The sequence below is a fragment of the Phalangium opilio genome, unplaced genomic scaffold (genome assembly GCF_054372755.1).
Source record: "Phalangium opilio isolate 3A_F unplaced genomic scaffold, DU_Popi_V2 ptg000056l_1, whole genome shotgun sequence".
Lineage (NCBI taxonomy): Eukaryota > Metazoa > Arthropoda > Arachnida > Opiliones > Phalangiidae > Phalangium > Phalangium opilio.
This window is the reverse complement of record NW_028324175.1, coordinates 3051198-3074057: the sequence shown is the minus strand read 5'-3', so window position 1 is coordinate 3074057 and position 22860 is coordinate 3051198. Positions and strand designations below refer to the sequence as shown.

At 39.1% G+C, this 22860-nt stretch overlaps 7 non-coding genes across 7 annotated transcripts; all 7 read right to left on the bottom strand.

Annotated features, from left to right (window-relative positions):
* Positions 1–5136: 5136 nt before the first annotated feature.
* On the bottom strand, positions 5137–5209 carry TRNAD-GUC (transfer RNA aspartic acid (anticodon GUC)). The gene has a single exon. It is a non-coding gene; the product is annotated as a tRNA-Asp (tRNA).
* Positions 5210–6456: 1247 nt separating this feature from the next.
* On the bottom strand, positions 6457–6529 carry TRNAD-GUC (transfer RNA aspartic acid (anticodon GUC)). The gene has a single exon. It is a non-coding gene; the product is annotated as a tRNA-Asp (tRNA).
* A 1101-nt stretch (positions 6530–7630) lies between these two features.
* Positions 7631–7703, bottom strand: TRNAD-GUC (transfer RNA aspartic acid (anticodon GUC)). The gene has a single exon. It is a non-coding gene; the product is annotated as a tRNA-Asp (tRNA).
* Positions 7704–8217: 514 nt separating this feature from the next.
* Positions 8218–8290, bottom strand: TRNAD-GUC (transfer RNA aspartic acid (anticodon GUC)). The gene has a single exon. It is a non-coding gene; the product is annotated as a tRNA-Asp (tRNA).
* Positions 8291–9095: 805 nt separating this feature from the next.
* Positions 9096–9168, bottom strand: TRNAD-GUC (transfer RNA aspartic acid (anticodon GUC)). The gene has a single exon. It is a non-coding gene; the product is annotated as a tRNA-Asp (tRNA).
* Positions 9169–12471: 3303 nt separating this feature from the next.
* TRNAD-GUC (transfer RNA aspartic acid (anticodon GUC)) lies at positions 12472–12544 on the bottom strand. The gene has a single exon. It is a non-coding gene; the product is annotated as a tRNA-Asp (tRNA).
* Positions 12545–16729: 4185 nt separating this feature from the next.
* Positions 16730–16802, bottom strand: TRNAD-GUC (transfer RNA aspartic acid (anticodon GUC)). Its single transcript has one exon. It is a non-coding gene; the product is annotated as a tRNA-Asp (tRNA).
* Positions 16803–22860: the final 6058 nt, after the last annotated feature.

Genomic DNA, 22860 nt, shown 5'->3' with positions numbered 1-22860 from the left:
TCTTGAAGAAAAAAAACATGCGATTTTTTCGGTACACTTTTGAATGCATTTTTTTCTGGAGAAATGTTTGACCGAATTCAGCTTAATTCCCTATAAAACACTCATTGAAAGTGATTTCATCTCGATTGAACAATAATTAAAAATTTACCTCGATTTTTAATAACATTTTCAAAATCGACGTTTCACGGCCAAAGAAGCATATTTTGAGTATTTCTTCACTATTTTCAAAAATAACCACTGAAACCATTATTTTTATACTTTTTGCTTTAATTCAAGCAAATGTAACGATATTCATTCAAAAAACTGTTAAAATTCAATTTTCAATAAGAAATCGTATTCACGGATTTTGTGTCTTGAAGAAGAAAAACCTGCGATTTTTTCGGTACTTTTTTGAATGAATTTTTTTCTGGAGAAATTTTTGACCGAATTCAGCTTAATTCCCTATAAAACACTCATTAAAAGTGATTTCATCTCGATTGAACAATAAATAAAAATGTACCTCGATTTTTAATAACATTTTCAAAATCGACGTAACTCGGCCTAAGAAAAACATTTTGAGTATTTGTTCACTGTTTTCAAATATAACCACTGAAACCATTATTTTTGTAATTTTTGCGTTAATTCAAGCAAATGTAACGATATTCATTCAACAAACTGTTAAAATTCAAATTTCAATAAGAAATCGTTGTCACGGATTTTGTATCTTGAAGAAAAAAAACATGCGATTTTTTCGGTACACTTTTGAATGCATTTTTTTCTGGAGAAATGTTTGACCGAATTCAGCTTAATTCCCTATAAAACACTCATTGAAAGTGATTTCATCTCGATTGAACAATAATTAAAAATTTACCTCGATTTTTAATAACATTTTCAAAATCGACGTTTCACGGCCAAAGAAGCTTACTTTGAGTATTTCTTCACTATTTTCAAATATGTTCACTGAAACCATTATTTTTATACTTTTTGCTTTAATTCAAGCAAATGTAACGATATTCAATCAAAAAACTGTTAAAATTAAATTTTTCAATAAGAAATCGTTGTCACGGATTTTGTATCTTGAAGAAGAAAAACATGCGATTTTTTCGGTACTTTTTTGAATGCATTTTTTTCAGGAGAAATTTTTGACCGAATTCAGCTTAATTCCCTATAAAACACTCAATAAAAGTGATTTCATCTCGATTGAACAATAAATAAAAATGTACCTCGATTTTTAATAACATTTTCAAAATCGACTTTTCACGGCCAAAGAAGCATATTTTGAGTATTTCTTCACTATTTTCAAAAATAACCACTGAAACCATTATTTTTACACTTTTTGCTTTAATGCAAGCAAATGTAACGATATTCATTCAACAAACTGTTAAAATTCAATTTTAAATAAGAAATCGTTGTCACGGATTTTGTATCTTGAAGATAAAAAACATGCGATTTTTTCGGTACTTTTTTGAATGCATTTTTTCTGGAGAAATTTTTGACCGAATTCAGCTTAATTCCCTATAAAACACTCATTGAAAGTGATTTCATCTCGATTGAACAATAAATAAAAATGTACCTCGATTTTTAATAACATTTTCAAAATCGACGTAACTCGGCCTAAGAAAAACATTTTGAGTATTTGTTCACTGTTTTCAAATATAACCACTGAAACCATTATTTTTGTAATTTTTGCGTTAATTCAAGCAAATGTAACGATATTCATTCAACAAACTCTTAAAATTCAATTTTAAATAAGAAATCGTTGTCACGGATTTTGTATCTTGAAGAAAAAAAACATGCGATTTTTTCGGTACACTTTTGAATGCATTTTTTTCTGGAGAAATGTTTGACTGAATTCAGCTTAATTGCCTATAAAACACTCATTGAAAGTGATTTCATCTCGATTGAACAATAATTAAAAATTTACCTCGAATTTTAATAACATTTTCAAAATCGACGTTTCACGGCCAAAGAAGCATATTTTGAGTATTTCTTCACTATTTTCAAAAATAACCACTGAAACCATTATTTTTATACTTTTTGCTTTAATTCAAGCAAATGTAACGATATTCATTCAAAAAAAGTTAAAATTCAATTTTCAATAAGAAATCGTTGTCACGGATTTTGTATCTTGAAGAAGAAAAACATGCGATTTTTTTCGGTACTTTTTTGAATGAATTTTTTTCTGGAGAAATTTTTGACCGAATTCAGCTTAATTCCCTATAAAACACTCATTAAAAGTGATTTCATCTCGATTGACCAATAATTAAAAATGTACCTCGATTTTTAATAACATTTTCAAAATCGACGTTTCACGGCCAAAGAAGCTTACTTTGAGTATTTCTTCACTATTTTCAAATATGTTCACTGAAACAATTATTTTTATACTTTTTGCTTTATTTCAAGCAAATGTAACGATATTCAATCAAAAAACTGTTAAAATTAAATTTTTCAATAAGAAATCGTTGTCACGGATTTTGTATCTTGAAGAAGAAAAACATGCGATTTTTTCGGTACTTTTTTGAATGCATTTTTTTCTGGAGAAATTTTTGACCGAATTCAGCTTAATTCCCTATAAAACACTCATTAAAAGTGATTTCATCTCGATTGAACAATAAATAAAAATGTACCTCGATTTTTAATAACATTTTCAAAATCGACGTAACTCGGCCTAAGAAAAACATTTTGAGTATTTGTTCACTGTTTTCAAATATAACCACTGAAACCATTATTTTTGTAATTTTTGCGTTAATTCAAGCAAATGTAACGATATTCATTCAACAAACTGTTAAAATTCAAATTTCAATAAGAAATCGTTGTCACGGATTTTGTATCTTGAAGAAAAAAAACATGCGATTTTTTCGGTACACTTTTGAATGCATTTTTTTCTGGAGAAATGATTGACCGAATTCAGCTTAATTCCCTATAAAACACTCATTGAAAGTGATTTCATCTCGATTGTACAATAATTAAAAATTTACCTTGATTTTTAATAACATTTTCAAAATCGACGTTTCACGGCCAAAGAAGCATATTTTGAGTATTTCTTCACTATTTTCAAAAATAACCACTGAAACCATTATTTTTATACTTTTTGCTTTAATTCAAGCAAATGTAACGATATTCATTCAAAAAACTGTTAAAATTCAATTTTCAATAAGAAATCGTATTCACGGATTTTGTGTCTTGAAGAAGAAAAACCTGCGATTTTTTCGGTACTTTTTTGAATGAATTTTTTTCTGGAGAAATTTTTGACCGAATTCAGCTTAATTCCCTATAAAACACTCATTAAAAGTGATTTCATCTCGATTGAACAATAAATAAAAATGTACCTCGATTTTTAATAACATTTTCAAAATCGACGTAACTCGGCCTAAGAAAAACATTTTGAGTATTTGTTCACTGTTTTCAAATATAACCACTGAAACCATTATTTTTGTAATTTTTGCGTTAATTCAAGCAAATGTAACGATATTCATTCAACAAACTGTTAAAATTCAAATTTCAATAAGAAATCGTTGTCACGGATTTTGTATCTTGAAGAAAAAAAACATGCGATTTTTTCGGTACACTTTTGAATGCATTTTTTTCTGGAGAAATGTTTGACCGAATTCAGCTTAATTCCCTATAAAACACTCATTGAAAGTGATTTCATCTCGATTGAACAATAATTAAAAATTTACCTTGATTTTTAATAACATTTTCAAAATCGACGTTTCACGGCCAAAGAAGCTTACTTTGAGTATTTCTTCACTATTTTCAAATATGTTCACTGAAACAATTATTTTTATACTTTTTGCTTTATTTCAAGCAAATGTAACGATATTCAATCAAAAAACTGTTAAAATTAAATTTTTCAATAAGAAATCGTTGTCACGGATTTTGTATCTTGAAGAAGAAAAACATGCGATTTTTTCGGTACTTTTTTGAATGCATTTTTTTCTGGAGAAATTTTTGACCGAATTCAGCTTATTTCCCTATAAAACACTCATTAAAAGTGATTTCATCTCGATTGAACAATAAATAAAAATGTACCTCGATTTTTAATAACATTTTCAAAATCGACTTTTCACGGCCAAAGAAGCATATTTTGAGTATTTCTTCACTATTTTCAAAAATAACCACTGAAACCATTATTTTTATACTTTTTGCTTTAATGCAAGCAAATGTAACGATATTCATTCAACAAACTGTTAAAATTCAATTTTAAATAAGAAATCGTTGTCACGGATTTTGTATCTTGAAGATAAAAAACATGCGATTTTTTCGGTACTTTTTTGAATGCATTTTTTCTGGAGAAATTTTTGACCGAATTCAGCTTAATTCCCTATAAAACACTCATTGAAAGTGATTTCATCTCGATTGAACAATAAATAAAAATGTACCTCGATTTTTAATAACATTTTCAAAATCGACGTAACTCGGCCTAAGAAAAACATTTTGAGTATTTGTTCACTGTTTTCAAATATAACCACTGAAACCATTATTTTTGTAATTTTTGCGTTAATTCAAGCAAATGTAACGATATTCATTCAACAAACTCTTTTAACGCTACATCTGAGACCCCACAACACCTCTTCCGGGTGGGCTCGAACCACCAACCTTTCGATTAAGTGCTCGACGCGCTAATTATTGCGCCACGGAAGCTCAGAAATTAAATGGTTGTCACGTATTGTGGAAAAGTTACGACTTTTCACGCTACATCTGAGACCCCACAAAACCTCTCTTTTGGGCTCGAACCACCAACCTTTCGATTAACAGCTGAACGCGCTAACCATTGCGCCACGGAAGCCCAAAAATTAAATGGTCGTCAGGTATTGTGGAAAAACTTTGGCTATTTACGTTACATTTGAGATCCAAAAACACCGCTCCCGGGTGGGCTCGAACCACCAAGCTAATGGTTAACAGCCGAACGCGCTAACCATTGAGCCACGAAAGATCAGAAAATAAATGGTTATGACGTATTATGGAAAAAGTTTGACTTTTCACGCTACATCTGAGACCTCACAACACCTCTCCCGGGTGGGCTCGAACCACCAACCTTTCTGTTAACAGCTGAACGTGCTGACCATTGCGCCACTGAAGCCCAAAAATTAAATTTTCGTCAGGTATTGAGGTAAAACTTTGACTTTTTACTTCACATCCGAGACCTCACAACACCGCTCCCGGATGGGCTCGAACCACCAACCTTTCGATTGACAGCCGAACGCGCTAACCATTGAGCCACGGAAGCTCAGAAATTAAATGGTTGTCAGGTTTTGTTGAAAAGTTACGACTTTTCACGCTACATCTGAGACCCCACAAAACCTCTCTTTAGGGCTCGAACCACCAACCTTTCGGTTAACAGCTGAACGCGCTAACCATTGCGCCACGGAAGCCCAAAAATTAAATGGTCGTCAGGTATTGTGGAAAAACTTTGGCTATTTACGTTACATTTGAGATCCAAAAACACCGCTCCCGGGTGGGCTCGAACCACCAAGCTAATGGTTAACAGCCGAACGCGCTAACCAATGAGCCACGAAAGATCAGAAAATAAATGGTTATCACGTATTATGGAAAAAGTTTGACTTTTCACGCTACATCTGAGACCTCACAACACCTCTCCGGGGTGGGCTCGAACCACCAACCTTTCGATTAACAGCTGAACGCGCTAACCATTGCGCCACGGAAGCCCAAAAAATAAATGCTCGTCAGGTATTGAGGTAAAACTTTGACTTTTTACTTCACATCCGAGACCTCACAACACCGCTCCCGGATGGGCTCGAACCACCAACCTTTCGATTAACAGCCGAACGCGCTAACCATTGAGCCACGGAAGCTCAGAAATTAAATGGTTGTCACGTATTGTGGAAAAGTTTTGACTTTTTACGCTACATCTGAGACCCCACATCACCTCTTCCGGGTGGGCTCGAACCACCAACCTTTCGATTAACAGCTGAACGCGCTAACCATTGCGCCACGGAAGCCCAAAAATTAAATGTTCGTCAGGTATTGTGGAAAAACTCTGACATTTTACGTTACATCTGAGACCCCACAACACCTCTTCCGGTGGGCTCGAACCACCAACCTTTCGATTAAGTGCTCGACGCGCTAATTATTGCGCCACGGAAGGCCAAAAATTAAATGTTCGTCAGGTATTGGGGAAAAACTCTGACATTTTACGTAACATCTGAGACGTCACAACACCGCTCCCGGATGGGCTCGAACCACCAACCTTTCGGTTAACAGCCGAACGCGCTAGCCATTGCGCCACGGAAGCCCAAAAATTAAATGCTCGTCAGGTATTGTGGAAAAACTCTGACATTTTACGTTACATCTGAGACGTCACAACACCGCTCCCGGGAGGGCTCGAACCACCAACCTTTCGGTCAACAGCTGAACGCGCTGACCATTGCGCCACTGAAGCCCAAAAATTAAATTTTCGTCAGGTATTGAGGTAAAACTTTGACTTTTTACTTCACATCCGAGACCTCACAACACCGCTCCCGGATGGGCTCGAACTACCAACCTTTCGATTGACAGCCGAACGCGCTAACCATTGAGCCACGGAAGCTCAGAAAATAAATGGTTGTCACGTATTGTGGAAAAGTTTTGACATTTTACGTTACATCTGAGACCCCACAACACCTCTTCCGGGCGGGCTCGAACCACCAACCCTTCGATTAACAGCTGATTGCGCTAACCATTGCGCCACGGAAGCCCAAAAGTTAAATGTTCGTCTGGTGTTGTGGAAAAACTCTGACATTTTACGTTACATCTGAGACGTCACAACACCGCTCCCGGGAGGGCTCGAACCACCAACCTTTCGGTTAACAGCTGAACGCGCTGACCATTGCGCCACTGAAGCCCAAAAATTAAATTTTCGTCAGGTATTGAGGTAAAACCTTGACTTTTTACTTCTCATCTGAGACCTCACAACACCGCTCCCGGATGGGCTCGAACCACCAACCTTTCGGTTAACAGCCGAACGCGCTAACCATTCGCCACGGACGCCCAAAAATTAAATGGTCGTCAGGTATTGTGGAAAAACTTTGGCTATTTACGTTACATTTGAGATCCAAAAACACCGCTCCCGGGTGGGCTCGAACCACCAACCTATTGGTTAACAGCCGAACGCGCTAACCATTGCGCCACGGAAGCCCAAAAATTAAATGTTCGTCAGGTATTGTGGAAAAACTCTGACATTTTACGTTACATCTGAGACCCCACAACACCTCTTCCGGTGGGCTCGAACCACCAACCTTTCGATTAAGTGCTCGACGCGCTAATTATTGCGCCACGGAAGGCCAAATATTAAATGTTCGTCAGGTATTGTGGAAAAACTCTGACATTTTACGTAACATCTGAGACGTCACAACACCGCTCCCGGATGGGCTCGAACCACCAACCTTTTGGTTAACAGCCGAACGCGCTAGCCATTGCGCCACGGAAGCCCAAAAATTAAATGCTCGTCAGGTATTGTGGAAAAACTCTGACATTTTACGTTAAATCTGAGACGTCACAACACCGCTCCCGGGAGGGCTCGAACCACCAACCTTTCGGTTAACAGCTGAACGCGCTGACCATTGCGCCACTGAAGCCCAAAAATTAAATTTTCGTCAGGTATTGAGGTAAAACTTTGACTTTTTACTTCACATCCGAGACCTCACAACACCGCTCCCGGATGGGCTTGAACCACCAACCTTTCGATTGACAGCCGAACGCGCTAACCATTGCGCCACGGAAGCCCAAAAATTATATGTTCGTCAGGTATTGTGGAAAAACTCTGACATTTTACGTTACATCTGAGACCCCACAACACCTCTTCCGGTGGGCTCGAACCACCAACCTTTCGATTAAGTGCTCGACGCGCTAATTATTGCGCCACGGAAGGCCAAAAATTAAATGTTCGTCAGGTATTGTGGAAAAACTCTGACATTTTACGTAACATCTGAGACGTCACAACACCGCTCCCGGATGGGCTCGAACCACCAACCTTTTGGTTAACAGCCGAACGCGCTAGCCATTGCGCCACGGAAGCCCAAAAATTAAATGCTCGTCAGGTATTGTGGAAAAACTCTGACATTTTACGTTACATCTGAGACGTCACAACACCGCTCCCGGGAGGGCTCGAACCACCAACCTTTCGGTTAACAGCTGAACGCGCTGACCATTGCGCCACTGAAGCCCAAAAATTAAATTTTCGTCAGGTATTGAGGTAAAACTTTGACTTTTTACTTCACATCCGAGACCTCACAACACCGCTCCCGGATGGGCTCGAACCACCAACCTTTCGATTGACAGCCGAACGCGCTAACCATTGAGCCACGGAAGCTCAGAAATTAAATGGTTGTCACGTATTGTGGAAAAGTTACGAATTTTCACGCTACATCTGAGACCCCACAAAACCTCTCTTTTGGGCTCGAACCACCAACCTTTCGGTTAACAGCTGAACGCGCTGACCATTGCGCCACTGAAGCCCAAAAATTAAATGTTCGTCAGGTATTGTTGAAAAACTCCGACATTTTACGTTACATCTGAGACGTCACAACACTTCTCCCGGATGGGCTCGAACCACCAACCTATTGGTTAATAGCCGAACGCGCTAACCATTGCGCAACTGAAGCCCAAAAATTAAATTTTCGTCAGGTATTGAGGTAAAACTTTGACTTTTTACTTCACATCTGAGGCCTCACAACACCACTCCCGGATGGGCTCGAACCACCAACCTTTCGGTTAACAGCCGAACGCGCTAACCATTGCGCCACGGACGCCCAAAAAAAATGGTCGTCAGGTATTGTGGAAAAACTTTGGCTATTTACGTTACATTTGAGATCCAAAAACACCGCTCCCGGGTGGGCTCGAACCACCAAGCTAATGGTTAACAGCCGAACGCGCTAACCATTGAGCCACGAAAGATCAGAAAATAAATGGTTATCACGTATTATGGAAAAAGTTTGACTTTTTACGCTACATCTGAGACCTCACAACACCTCTCCCGGGTGGGCTCGAACCACCAACCTTTCGATTAACAGCTGAACGCGCTAACCATTGCGCCACGGAAGCCCAAAAATTAAATTTTCGTCAGGTATTGAGGTAAAACTTTGACTTTTTACTTCACATCCGAGACCTCACAACACCGCTCCCGGATGGGCTCGAACCACCAACCTTTCGATTGACAGCCGAACGCGCTAACCATTGAGCCACGGAAGCTCAGAAATTAAATGGTTGTCACGTATTGTGGAAAAGTTTTGACTTTTTACGTTACATCTGAGACCCCACAACACCTCTTCCGGGCGGGCTCGAACCACCAACCCTTCGATTAACAGCTGAACGCGCTAACCATTGCGCCACGGAAGTCCAAGAGTTAAATGTTCGTCAGGTATTGTGGAAAAACTCTGACATTTTACGTTACATCTGAGACCCCACAACACCTCTTCCGGTGGGCTCGAACAACCAACCTTTCGATTAAGTGCTCGACGCGCTAATTATTGCGCCACGGAAGCTCAGAAATTAAATGGTTGTCACGTATTGTGGAAAAGTTACGACTTTTCACGCTACATCTGAGACCCCACAAAACCTCTCTTTTGGGCTCGAACCACCAACCTTTCGGTTAACAGCTGAACGCGCTAACCATTGCGCCACGGAAGCCCAAAAATTAAATGGTCGTCAGGTATTGTGGAAAAACTTTGGCTATTTACGTTACATTTGAGATCCAAAAACACCGCTCCCGGGTGGGCTCGAACCACCAAGCTAATGGTTAACAGCTGAACGCGCTAACCATTGCGCCACGGAAGCCCAAAAATTAAATGGTCGTCAGGTATTGTTGAAAAACTTTGGCTATTTACGTTACATTTGAGATCCAAAAACACCGCTCCCGGGTGGGCTCGAACCACCAAGCTAATGGTTAACAGCTGAACGCGCTAACCATTGCGCCACGGAAGCCCAAAAATTAAATGCTCGTCAGGTATTGTGGAAAAACTCTGACATTTTACGTTACATCTGAGACGTCACAACACCGCTCCCGGGAGGGCTCGAACCACCAACCTTTCGGTCAACAGCTGAACGCGCTGACCATTGCGCCACTGAAGCCCAAAAATTAAATTTTCGTCAGGTATTGAGGTAAAACTTTGACTTTTTACTTCACATCCGAGACCTCACAACACCGCTCCCGGATGGGCTCGAACCACCAACCTTTCGATTAAGAGCTGGACGCGCTAATTACTGCGCCACGGAAGCCCAAAAATTAAATGTTCGTCAGGTATTGTGGAAAAACTCTGACATTTTACGTAACATCTGAGACGTCACAACACCGCTCCCGGATGGGCTCGAACCACCAACCTTTCGGTTAACAGCCGAACGCGCTAGCCATTGCGCCACGGACGCCCAAAAATTAAATGGTTGTCAGGTATTGTAGAAAAGTTTTGACTTTTTACGCTACATCTGAGACCCCACATCACCTCTTCCGGGTGGGCTCGAACCACCAACCTTTCGATTAACAGCTGAACGCGCTAACCATTGCGCCACGGAAGCCCAAAAGTTAAATGTTCGTCAGGTGTTGTGGAAAAACTCTGACATTTTACGTTACATCTGAGACGTCACAACACCGCTCCCGGGAGGGCTCGAACCACCAACCTTTCGGTTAACAGCTGAACGCGCTGACCATTGCGCCACTGAAGCCCAAAAATTAAATTTTCGTCAGGTATTGAGGTAAAACCTTGACTTTTTACTTCTCATCTGAGACCTCACAACACCGCTCCCGGATGGGCTCGAACCACCAACCTTTCGGTTAACAGCCGAACGCGCTAACCATTCGCCACGGACGCCCAAAAATTAAATGGTCGTCAGGTATTGTGGAAAAACTTTGGCTATTTACGTTACATTTGAGATCCAAAAACACCGCTCCCGGGTGGGCTCGAACCACCAACCTATTGGTTAACAGCCGAACGCGCTAACCATTGAGCCACGGAAGATCAGAAATTAAATGGTTGTCACGTATCGTGGAAAAGTTTTGACTTTTTACTTCACATCCGAGACCTCACAACACCGCTCCCGGATGGGCTCGAACCACCAACCTTTCGATTAACAGCCGAACGCGCTAACCATTGAGCCTCGGAAGCTCAGAAATTAAATGGTTGTCACGTATTGTGGAAAAGTTTTGACTTTTTACGCTACATCTGAGACCCCACATCACCTCTTCCGGGTGGGCTCGAACCACCAACCTTTCGATTAACAGCTGAACGCGCTAACCATTGCGCCACGGAAGCCCAAAAGTTAAATGTTCGTCAGGTGTTGTGGAAAAACTCTGACATTTTACGTTACATCTGAGACGTCACAACACCGCTCCCGGGAGGGCTCGAACCACCAACCTTTCGGTTAACAGCTGAACGCGCTGACCATTGCGCCACTGAAGCCCAAAAATTAAATTTTCGTCAGGTATTGAGGTAAAACCTTGACTTTTTACTTCTCATCTGAGACCTCACAACACCGCTCCCGGATGGGCTCGAACCACCAACCTTTCGGTTAACAGCCGAACGCGCTAACCATTCGCCACGGACGCCCAAAAATTAAATGGTCGTCAGGTATTGTGGAAAAACTTTGGCTATTTACGTTACATTTGAGATCCAAAAACACCGCTCCCGGGTGGGCTCGAACCACCAACCTATTGGTTAACAGCCGAACGCGCTAACCATTGAGCCACGGAAGATCAGAAATTAAATGGTTGTCACGTATCGTGGAAAAGTTTTGACTTTTAACGCTACATCTGAGACCTCACAACACCTCTTCCGGGTGGGCTCAAACCACCAACCTTTCGATTAAGAGCTGGACGCGCTAATTACTGCGCCACGGAAGCCCAAAAATTAAATGTTCGTCAGGTATTGTGGAAAAACTCTGACATTTTACGTAACATCTGAGACGTCACAACACCGCTCCCGGATGGGCTCGAACCACCAACCTTTCGGTTAACAGCCGAACGCGCTAGCCATTGCGCCACGGGCGCCCAAAAATTAAATGGTTGTCAGGTATTGTTGAAAAGTTACGACTTTTCACGCTACATCTGAGACCCCACAAATCCTCTCTCGTTTGGGCTCGAACCACCAACCTTTCGGTTAACAGCTGAACGCACTAACCATTGCGCCACGGAAGCCCAAAAATTAAATGGTCGTCAGGTATTGTAGAAAAACTTTGGCTATTTACGTTACATTTGAGATCCAAAAACACCGCTCCCGGGTGGGCTCGAACCACCAAGCTATTGGTTAACAGCCGAACGCGCTAACCATTGAGCCACGAAAGATCAGAAAATAAATGGTTATCACGTATTATGGAAAAAGTTTGACTTTTCACGCTACATCTGAGACCTCACAACACCTCTCCCGGGTGGGCTCGAACCACCAACCTTTCGATTAACAGCTGAACGCGCTAACCATTGCGCCACGGAAGCCCAAAAATTAAATTTTCGTCAGGTATTGAGGTAAAACTATGACTTTTTACTTCACATCCAAGACCTCACAACACCGCTCCCGGATGGGATCGAACCACCAACCTTTCGATTGACAGCCGAACGCGCTAACCATTGAGCCACGGAAGCGCAGAAATTAAATGGTTGTCACGTATTGTGGAAAAGTTTTGACTTTTTACGCTACATCTGAGACCCCACAACACCTCTTCCGGGTGGGCTCGAACCACCAACCTTTCGGTTAACAGCCGAACGCGCTAACCATTCGCCACGGACGCCCAAAAATTAAATGGTCGTCAGGTATTGTGGAAAAACTTTGGCTATTTACGTTACATTTGAGATCCAAAAACACCGCTCCCGGGTGGGCTCGAACCACCAACCTATTGGTTAACAGCCGAACGCGCTAACCATTGAGCCACGGAAGATCAGAAATTAAATGGTTGTCACGTATTGTGGAAAGGTTTTGACTTTTAACGCTACATCTGAGACCCCACAACACCTCTTCCGGGTGGGCTCGAACCACCAACCTTTCGATTAAGTGCTCGACGCGCTAATTATTGCGCCACGGAAGGCCAAAAATTAAATGTTCGTCAGGTATTGTGGAAAAACTCTGACATTTTACGTTACATCTGAGACGTCACGACACTTCTCCCGGATGGGCTCGACACCAAAATATTGGTTAATAGCCGAACGGGCTAACCATTGAGCCACGGAAGCTCAGAAATTAAATGGTTGTCAGGTATTGATGAAAAGTTACGACTTTTCAAGCTACATCTGAGACCCCACAAAACCTCTCTCGTTTGGGCTCGAACCACCAACCTTTCGGTTAACAGCTGAACGCGCTGACCATTGCGCCACTGAAGCCCAAAAATTAAATTTTCGTCAGGTATTGAGGTAAAACTTTGACTTTTTACTTCACATCCGAGACCTCACAACACCGCTCCCGGATGGGCTCGAACCACCAACCTTTCGATTAACAGCCGAACGCGCTAACCATTGAGCCTCGGAAGCTCAGAAATTAAATGGTTGTCACGTATTGTGGAAAAGTTTTGACTTTTTACGCTACATCTGAGACCCCACATCACCTCTTCCGGGTGGGCTCGAACCACCAACCTTTCGATTAACAGCCGAACGCGCTAACCATTGCGCCACGGAAGCCCAAAAGTTAAATGTTCGTCAGGTGTTGTGGAAAAACTCTGACATTTTACGTTACATCTGAGACGTCACAACACCGCTCCCGGGAGGGCTCGAGCCACCAACCTTTCGGTTAACAGCTGAACGCGCTGACCATTGCGCCACTGAAGCCCAAAAATTAAATTTTCGTCAGGTATTGAGGTAAAACCTTGACTTTTTACTTCTCATCTGAGACCTCACAACACCGCTCCCGGATGGGCTCGAACCACCAACCTTTCGGTTAACAGCCGAACGCGCTAACCATTCGCCACGGACGCCCAAAAATTAAATGGTCGTCAGGTATTGTGGAAAAACTTTGGCTATTTACGTTACATTTGAGATCCAAAAACACCGCTCCCGGGTGGGCTCGAACCACCAACCTATTGGTTAACAGCCGAACGCGCTAACCATTGAGCCACGGAAGATCAGAAATTAAATGGTTGTCACGTATCGTGGAAAAGTTTTGACTTTTAACGCTACATCTGAGACCTCACAACACCTCTTCCGGGTGGGCTCAAACCACCAACCTTTCGATTAAGAGCTGGACGCGCTAATTACTGCGCCACGGAAGCCCAAAAATTAAATGTTCGTCAGGTATTGTGGAAAAACTCTGACATTTTACGTAACATCTGAGACGTCACAACACCGCTCCCGGATTAGCTCGAACCACCAACCTTTCGGTTAACAGCCGAACGCGCTAGCCATTGCGCCACGGACGCCCAAAAAATAAATGGTTGTCAGGTATTGTTGAAAAGTTACGACTTTTCACGCTACATCTGAGACCCCACAAATCCTCTCTCGTTTGGGCTCGAACCACCAACCTTTCGGTTAACAGCTGAACGCACTAACCATTGCGCCACGGAAGCCCAAAAATTAAATGGTCGTCAGGTATTGTAGAAAAACTTTGGCTATTTACGTTACATTTGAGATCCAAAAACACCGCTCCCGGGTGGGCTCGAACCACCAAGCTATTGGTTAACAGCCGAACGCGCTAACCATTGAGCCACGAAAGATCAGAAAATAAATGGTTATCACGTATTATGGAAAAAGTTTGACTTTTCACGCTACATCTGAGACCTCACAACACCTCTCCCGGGTGGGCTCGAACCACCAACCTTTCGATTAACAGCTGAACGCGCTAACCATTGCGCCACGGAAGCTCAGAAATTGAATGGTTGTCAGGTATTGATGAAAAGTTACGACTTTTCAAGCTACATCTGAGACCCCACAAAACCTCTCTCGTTTGGGCTCGAACCACCAACCTTTCGGTTAACAGCTGAACGCGCTGACCATTGCGCCACTGAAGCCCAAAAATTAAATGTTCGTCAGGTATTGTGGAAAATCTCCGACATTTTACGTTACATCTGAGACGTCACAACACTTCTCCCGGATGGGCTCGAACCACCAACCTATTGGTTAATAGCCGAACGCGCTAACCATTGCGCCACTGAAGCCCAAAAATTAAATTTTCGTCAGGTATTGAGGTAAAACTTTGACTTTTTACTTCACATCCGAGACCTCACAACACCGCTCCCGGATGGGCTCGAACCACCAACCTTTCGATTAACAGCCGAACGCGCTAACCATTGAGCCTCGGAAGCTCAGAAATTAAATGGTTGTCACGTATTGTGGAAAAGTTTTGACTTTTTACGCTACATCTGAGACCCCACATCACCTCTTCCGGGTGGGCTCGAACCACCAACCTTTCGATTAACAGCTGAACGCGCTAACCATTGCGCCACGGAAGCCCAAAAATTAAATTTTCGTCAGGTATTGTGGAAACGTTTTGACTTTTTACGCTACATCTGAGACCCCACAACACCTCTTCCGGGTGGGCTCGAACCACCAACCTTTCGATTAACAGCTGAACGCGCTAACCATTGCGCCACGGAAGCCCAAAAATTAAATGTTCGTCAGGTATTGTGGAAAAACTCTGACATTTTACGTTACATCTGAGACATCACAACACCGCTCCCGGATGGGCTAGAACCTCCAACCTATAGGTTAACAGCCGAACGCGCTAACCATTGAGCCACGGAAGCTCAGAAATTGAATGGTTGTCAGGTATTGATGAAAAGTTACGACTTTTCAAGCTACATCTGAGACCCCACAAAACCTCTCTCGTTTGGGCTCGAACCACCAACCTTTCGGTTAACAGCTGAACGCGCTGACCATTGCGCCACTGAAGCCCAAAAATTAAATGTTCGTCAGGTATTGTGGAAAAACTCCGACATTTTACGTTACATCTGAGACGTCACAACACTTCTCCCGGATGGGCTCGAACCACCAACCTATTGGTTAATAGCCGAACGCGCTAACCATTGCGCCACTGAAGCCCAAAAATTAAATTTTCGTCAGGTATTGAGGTAAAACTTTGACTTTTTACTTCACATCCGAGACCTCACAACACCGCTCCCAGATGGGCTCGAACCACCAACCTTTCGATTAACAGCCGAACGCGCTAACCATTGAGCCTCGGAAGCTCAGAAATTAAATGGTTGTCACGTATTGTGGAAAAGTTTTGACTTTTTACGCTACATCTGAGACCCCACATCACCTCTTCCGGGTGGGCTCGAACCACCAACCTTTCGATTAACAGCTGAACGCGCTAACCATTGCGCCACGGAAGCCCAAAAATTAAATGTTCGTCAGGTATTGTGGAAAAACTCTGACATTTTACGTTACATCTGAGACCCCACAACACCTCTTCCGGTGGGCTCGAACCACCAACCTTTCGATTAAGTGCTCGACGCGCTAATTATTGCGCCACGGAAGGCCAAAAATTAAATGTTCGTCAGGTATTGTGGAAAAACTCTGACATTTTACGTAACATCTGAGACGTCACAACACCGCTCCCGGATGGGCTCGAACCACCAACCTTTCGGTTAACAGCCGAACGCGCTAGCCATTGCGCCACGGAAGCCCAAAAATTAAATGCTCGTCAGGTATTGTGGAAAAACTCTGACATTTTACGTTACATCTGAGACGTCACAACACCGCTCCCGGGAGGGCTCGAACCACCAACCTTTCGGTTAACAGCTGAACGCGCTGACCATTGCGCCACTGAAGCCCAAAAATTAAATTTTCGTCAGGTATTGAGGTAAAACTTTGACTTTTTACTTCACATCCGAGACCTCACAACACCGCTCCCGGATGGGCTCGAACCACCAACCTTTCGATTGACAGCCGAACGCGCTAACCATTGAGCCACGGAAGCTCAGAAATTAAATGGTTGTCACGTATTGTGGAAAAGTTTTGACATTTTACGTTACATCTGAGACCCCACAACACCTCTTCCGGGCGGGCTCGAACCACCAACCCTTCGATTAACAGCTGATTGCGCTAACCATTGCGCCACGGAAGCCCAAAAGTTAAATGTTCGTCAGGTGTTGTGGAAAAACTCTGACATTTTACGTTACATCTGAGACGTCACAACACCGCTCCCGGGAGGGCTCGAACCACCAACCTTTCGGTTAACAGCTGAACGCGCTAACCATTCGCCACGGACGCCCAAAAATTAAATGGTCGTCAGGTATTGTGGAAAAACTTTGGCTATTTACGTTACATTTGAGATCCAAAAACACCGCTCCCGGGTGGGCTCGAACCACCAACCTATTGGTTAACAGCCGAACGCGCTAACCATTGAGCCACGGAAGATCAGAAATTAAATGGTTGTCACGTATTGTGGAAAAGTTTTGACTTTTAACGCTACATCTGAGACCCCACAACACCTCTTCCGGGTGGGCTCAAACCACCAACCTTTCGATTAAGAGCTGGACGCGCCACGGAAGCCCAAAAATTAAATGTTCGTCAGGTATTGTGGAAAAACTCTGACATTTTACGTAACATCTGAGACGTCACAACACCGCTCTCGGATGGGCTCGAACCACCAACCTTTCGGTTAACAGCCGAACGCGCTAGCCATTGCGCCACGGACGCCCAAAAATTAAATGGTTGTCAGGTATTGTTGAAAAGTTACGACTTTTCACGCTACATCTGAGACCCCACAAATCCTCTCTCGTTTGGGCTCGAACCACCAACCTTTCGGTTAACAGCTGAACGCACTAACCATTGCGCCACGGAAGCCCAAAAATTAAATGGTCGTCAGGTATTGTAGAAAAACTTTGGCTATTTACGTTACATTTGAGATCCAAAAATACAAAAATAATGGTTTCAGTGGCTATACTTGAAAACAGTGAACAAATACTCAAAATGTTTTTCTTAGGTCGAGTTACGTCGATTGTGAAAATGTTATTAATAATCGAGGTACATTTTTATTTATTGTTCAATCGAGATGAAATCACTTTTATTGAGTGTTTTGTAGGGAATTAAGCTGAATTCGGTCAAAAATTTCTCCAGAAAAAAATGCATTCAAAAAAGTACCGAAAAAATCGCATGTTTTTTTTCTTCAAGATACAAAATCCGTGACAACGATTTCTTATTTAAAATTGAATTTTAACAGTTTGTTGAATGAATATCGTTACATTTGCTTGAATTAACGCAAAAATTACAAAAATAATGGTTTCAGTGGTTATATTTGAAAACAGTGAACAAATACTCAAAATGTTTTTCTTAGGTCGAGTTACGTCGATTTTGAAATGTTATTAAAAATCGAGGTACATTTTTATTTATTGTTCAATCGAGATGAAATCACTTTTAATGAGTGTTTTATAGGGAATTAAGCTGAATTCGGTCAAAAATTTCTCCAGAAAAAAATTCATTCAAAAAAGTACCGAAAAAATCGCAGGTTTTTCTTCTTCAAGACACAAAATCCGTGAATACGATTTCTTATTGAAAATTGAATTTTAACAGTTTTTTGAATGAATATCGTTACATTTGCTTGAATTAAAGCAAAAAGTATAAAAATAATGGTTTCAGTGGTTATTTTTGAAAATAGTGAAGAAATACTCAAAATATGCTTCTTTGGCCGTGAAACGTCGATTTTGAAAATGTTATTAAAAATCGAGGTACATTTTTATTTATTGTTCAATCGAGATGAAATCACTTTTAATGAGTGTTTTATAGGGAATTAAGCTGAATTCGGTCAAAAATTTCTCCAGAAAAAAATGCATTCAAAAAAGTACCGAAAAAATCGCATGTTTTTCTTCTTCAAGATACAAAATCCGTGACAACGATTTCTTATTTAAAATTGAATTTTAACAGTTTGTTGAATGAATATCGTTACATTTGCTTGAATTAACGCAAAAATTACAAAAATAATGGTTTCAGTGGTTATATTTGAAAACAGTGAACAAATACTCAAAATGTTTTTCTTAGGCCGAGTTACGTCGATTTTGAAAATGTTATTAAAAATCGAGGTACATTTTTATTTATTGTTCAATCGAGATGAAATCACTTTCAATGAGTGTTTTATAGGGAATTAAGCTGAATTCGGTCAAAAATTTCTCCACAAAAAATGCATTCAAAAAAGTACCGAAAAAATCGCATGTTTTTCTTCTTCAAGATACAAAATCCGTGACAACGATTTCTTATTGAAAAATTTAATTTTAACAGTTTTTTGGTTGAATATCGTTACATTTGCTTGAATTAAAGCAAAAAGCATAAAAATAATGGTTTCAGTGAACATATTTGAAAATAGTGAAGAAATACTCAAAGTAAGCTTCTTTGGCCGTGAAACGTCGATTTTGAAAATGTTATTAAAAATCGAGGTAAATTTTTAATTATTGTTCAATCGAGATGAAATCACTTTCAATGAGTGTTTTATAGGGAATTAAGCTGAATTCGGTCAAACATTTCTCCTGAAAAAAATGCATTCAAAAAAGTACCGAAAAAATCGCATGTTTTTTTTCTTCAAGATACAAAATCCGTGACAACGATTTCTTATTTAAAATTGAATTTTAACAGTTTGTTAAATGAATATCGTTACATTTGCTTGAATTAAAGCAAAAAGTATAAAAATAATGGTTTCAGTGGTTATTTTTGAAAATAGTGAAGAAATACTCAAAATATGCTTCTTTGGCCGTGAAACGTCGATTTTGAAAATGTTATTAAAAATCGAGGTACATTTTTATTTATTGTTCAATCGAGATGAAATCACTTTTATTGAGTGTTTTATAGGGAATTAAGCTGAATTTGGTCAAAAATTTCTCCAGAAAAAAATGCATTCAAAAAAGTACCGAAAAAATCGCATGTTTTTCTTCTTCAAGATACAAAATCCGTGACAACGATTTCTTATTTAAAATTGAATTTTAACAGTTTGTTGAATGAATATCGTTACATTTGCTTGAATTAACGCAAAAATTACAAAAATAATGGTTTCAGTGGTTATATTTGAAAACAGTGAACAAATACTCAAAATGTTTTTCTTAGGCCGAGTTACGTCGATTTTGAAAATGTTATTAAAAATCGAGGTACATTTTTATTTATTGTTCAATCGAGATGAAATCACTTTCAATGAGTGTTTTATAGGGAATTAAGCTGAATTCGGTCAAAAATTTCTCCAGAAAAAATGCATTCAAAAAAGTACCGAAAAAATCGCATGTTTTTCTTCTTCAAGATACAAAATCCGTGACAACGATTTCTTATTGAAAAATTTAATTTTAACAGTTTTTTGGTTGAATATCGTTACATTTGCTTGAATTAAAGCAAAAAGCATAAAAATAATGGTTTCAGTGAACATATTTGAAAATAGTGAAGAAATACTCAAAGTAAGCTTCTTTGGCCGTGAAACGTCGATTTTGAAAATGTTATTAAAAATCGAGGTAAATTTTTAATTATTGTTCAATCGAGATGAAATCACTTTCAATGAGTGTTTTATAGGGAATTAAGCTGAATTCGGTCAAACATTTCTCCTGAAAAAAATGCATTCAAAAAAGTACCGAAAAAATCGCATGTTTTTTTTCTTCAAGATACAAAATCCGTGACAACGATTTCTTATTTAAAATTGAATTTTAACAGTTTGTTAAATGAATATCGTTACATTTGCTTGAATTAAAGCAAAAAGTATAAAAATAATGGTTTCAGTGGTTATTTTTGAAAATATTGAAGAAATACTCAAAATATGCTTCTTTGGCCGTGAAACGTCGATTTAGAAAATGTTATTAAAAATCGAGGTACATTTTTATTTATTGTTCAATCGAGATGAAATCACTTTTATTGAGTGTTTTATAGGGAATTAAGCTGAATTTGGTCAAAAATTTCTCCAGAAAAAAATGCATTCAAAAAAGTACCGAAAAAATCGCATGTTTTTCTTCTTCAAGATACAAAATCCGTGACAACGATTTCTTATTTAAAATTGAATTTTAACAGTTTGTTGAATGAATATCGTTACATTTGCTTGAATTAACGCAAAAATTACAAAAATAATGGTTTCAGTGGTTATATTTGAAAACAGTGAACAAATACTCAAAATGTTTTTCTTAGGCCGAGTTACGTCGATTTTGAAAATGTTATTAAAAATCGAGGTACATTTTTATTTATTGTTCAATCGAGATGAAATCACTTTCAATGAGTGTTTTATAGGGAATTAAGCTGAATTCGGTCAAAAATTTCTCCAGAAAAAATGCATTCAAAAAAGTACCGAAAAAATCGCATGTTTTTCTTCTTCAAGATACAAAATCCGTGACAACGATTTCTTATTGAAAAATTTAATTTTAACAGTTTTTTGATTGAATATCGTTACATTTGCTTGAATTAAAGCAAAAAGCATAAAAATAATGGTTTCAGTGAACATATTTGAAAATAGTGAAGAAATACTCAAAGTAAGCTTCTTTGGCCGTGAAACGTCGATTTTGAAAATGTTATTAAAAATCGAGGTAAATTTTTAATTATTGTTCAATCGAGATGAAATCACTTTCAATGAGTGTTTTATAGGGAATTAAGCTGAATTCGGTCAAACATTTCTCCTGAAAAAAATGCATTCAAAAAAGTACCGAAAAAATCGCATGTTTTTTTTCTTCAAGATACAAAATCCGTGACAACGATTTCTTATTTAAAATTGAATTTTAACAGTTTGTTAAATGAATATCGTTACATTTGCTTGAATTAAAGCAAAAAGTATAAAAATAATGGTTTCAGTGGTTATTTTTGAAAATAGTGAAGAAATACTCAAAATATGCTTCTTTGGCCGTGAAACGTCGATTTTGAAAATGTTATTAAAAATCGAGGTACATTTTTATTTATTGTTCAATCGAGATGAAATCACTTTTATTGAGTGTTTTATAGGGAATTAAGCTGAATTTGGTCAAAAATTTCTCCAGAAAAAAATGCATTCAAAAAAGTACCGAAAAAATCGCATGTTTTTCTTCTTCAAGATACAAAATCCGTGACAACGATTTCTTATTTAAAATTGAATTTTAACAGTTTGTTGAATGAATATCGTTACATTTGCTTGAATTAACGCAAAAATTACAAAAATAATGGTTTCAGTGGTTATATTTGAAAACAGTGAACAAATACTCAAAATGTTTTTCTCAGGCCGAGTTACGTCGATTTTGAAAATGTTATTAAAAATCGAGGTACATTTTTATTTATTGTTCAATCGAGATGAAATCACTTTCAATGAGTGTTTTATAGGGAATTAAGCTGAATTCGGTCAAAAATTTCTCCAGAAAAAATGCATTCAAAAAAGTACCGAAAAAATCGCATGTTTTTCTTCTTCAAGATACAAAATCCGTGACAACGATTTCTTATTGAAAAATTTAATTTTAACAGTTTTTTGATTGAATATCGTTACATTTGCTTGAATTAAAGCAAAAAGCATAAAAATAATGGTTTCAGTGAACATATTTGAAAATAGTGAAGAAATACTCAAAGTAAGCTTCTTTGGCCGTGAAACGTCGATTTTGAAAATGTTATTAAAAATCGAGGTAAATTTTTAATTATTGTTCAATCGAGATGAAATCACTTTCAATGAGTGTTTTATAGGGAATTAAGCTGAATTCGGTCAAACATTTCTCCTGAAAAAAATGCATTCAAAAAAGTACCGAAAAAATCGCATGTTTTTTTTCTTCAAGATACAAAATCCGTGACAACGATTTCTTATTTAATATTGAATTTTAACAGTTTGTTAAATGAATATCGTTACATTTGCTTGAATTAAAGCAAAAAGTATAAAAATAATGGTTTCAGTGGTTATTTTTGAAAATAGTGAAGAAATACTCAAAATATGCTTCTTTGGCCGTGAAACGTCGATTTTGAAAATGTTATTAAAAATCGAGGTACATTTTTATTTATTGTTCAATCGAGATGAAATCACTTTTATTGAGTGTTTTATAGGGAATTAAGCTGAATTTGGTCAAACATTTCTCCAGAAA